This window comes from Megalopta genalis, chromosome 2 (assembly GCF_051020955.1).
Source record: "Megalopta genalis isolate 19385.01 chromosome 2, iyMegGena1_principal, whole genome shotgun sequence".
NCBI classification, from domain to species: domain Eukaryota; kingdom Metazoa; phylum Arthropoda; class Insecta; order Hymenoptera; family Halictidae; genus Megalopta; species Megalopta genalis.
The window spans coordinates 4,489,237-4,490,887 of NC_135014.1; the positions used below are offsets into that span (position 1 = coordinate 4,489,237).

General features: G+C 41.9%; 1 long non-coding RNA gene across 1 annotated transcript; it reads right to left on the minus strand.

Annotated features, from left to right (window-relative positions):
* Positions 1–256: 256 nt before the first annotated feature.
* On the minus strand, positions 257–1,324 carry LOC117228077 (uncharacterized). Its single transcript, XR_013037219.1, has 2 exons — positions 540–1,324; positions 257–464 (listed from the first exon to the last, which is right to left on the minus strand). It is a non-coding gene; the product is annotated as an uncharacterized LOC117228077 (long non-coding RNA).
* Between the last annotated feature and the right edge of the window lie 327 nt (positions 1,325–1,651).

Consider the following 1,651-nt stretch of genomic DNA (forward strand, 5'->3'; position numbering starts at 1 on the left):
ATCGGTCCGACTCTGTTCGACTCCGTTTCTTTCTCGACCAGGGGTGGACGGACGCTGGTTCCGGGGGTCCGAGACTAGACGACGGCAGCGAAGTTTTATTTGGCTAGACTGGACGGCGCCCTGGCTCCGGCTTTTGGCCGTTATCACGGAAGGGAGATGCTCTCGGCGAGAGCAACCGACAGAATTATTGGCGGAGAGGGCTTCGGCCGGCGGGAGGGGGAGGAGTCGCGACGGAAGCAACCCAGAAGGGATCAAGTCGAACAGATAAAACATTTATTGTTCGAAGGGGACCGCTGACAGCAATCGCGGGAGACCGAGGAAAGCGACCTACGAGCATAATTGCGCCGAGCATGAACCCAATGATTGCCGATAGCTGAGCACGACGTTGCGAGGAACCAACATGGCGGCCTTGCTTCTGGAACATGGTGAGAATTTTCGCCAATTCGATTCACGGATGGAGAGGTCTGAAACAATTTCAAGCATTATTATTATTTATGCACAGTTTCGTTTGACTTCGGGTAGCGTAAAATGAGCGATACCGTCTTAACAAATTACCGTCCGGATGATTAAGAATGGACATTTTCTTGACTGCTCGCAAAATGCCGGAGAACTAGAAATAGTCAAAACTTAATAAAAAAAACTCAATAGTTGAAACTTTAATTTTGTTTTGAAAATAAGAACCCTTACACGTAAAAGTTCTCGCACAAACATTCTGGACCGTATTTTGTTAACGCTTCCGACGTTACATGCGGGTGACGGGAATTATTTGCTCTCGAAAGTTAATTTTAACGGCAATCTATTGTATCTTCGTAATTTTATTGGAATCGTCAAAGCCCAAGAATGTTAAAAGAGTAATAAGTGTCACACAATCAAACTTCTTAATTTTAATCCGTTTAAATAAAGTACTTTAACTTCGTGAAATTTTTGAGTTGATTCAAACGCGTTGAAGCTTTCTGAGAAGCTTCTACTAACGCAGAGAATTTGTTTATTGTTGCAAGTAATTTAAAAAGAGCAGCGTATAATAACCTTGGGAAGAGAAATTGTGCATGGTTTACTGGCAAAACGTGTAACAGATTCGATTTTGGATATTGTTTTCGCGAGGAATTTATTATCAGAATCGTGTTCGATTGCAGTATTTCGTCAGCGTTTTGACATTCCATAACGTCAGCTGTCCGAACGTGTTTTCCATCGAGTCAATGATTTCCTAGTACCGAACTGGTCGGGGGTGTACAACGGCCACGTTTATGCGAGAAACGCGATATCGATTCTGAAATTGCGTTGCTCTTAATCAGAGTGAAGCTTGACATCCATACATTTGTGAAGCTTTTCGTAATGTATGATTCACCATTGGCTAGATTAATTGGAATGATTTCTAGGCTTGATCGAGGTATTGTTTAATCCTATCCCACGCGTTCCCAACTGAAGCGCTATGAAAATCGAAACTGGGAAAACTATTGTTCCATCTGGCACGATTGAAAATTAGCTGGTGTTCTTCTGGCAGATGTAGATAATTGACACTTCCTATTTTATCGGCATTTTTTCACATGAAATCTTTGAATATTCATTGCGAATACTTGTAAATATTAATTCAACTATTATCGTTGCTTACCAACGAGAAATCAACTGATAATAAATCTTCTAAGAGTGAACA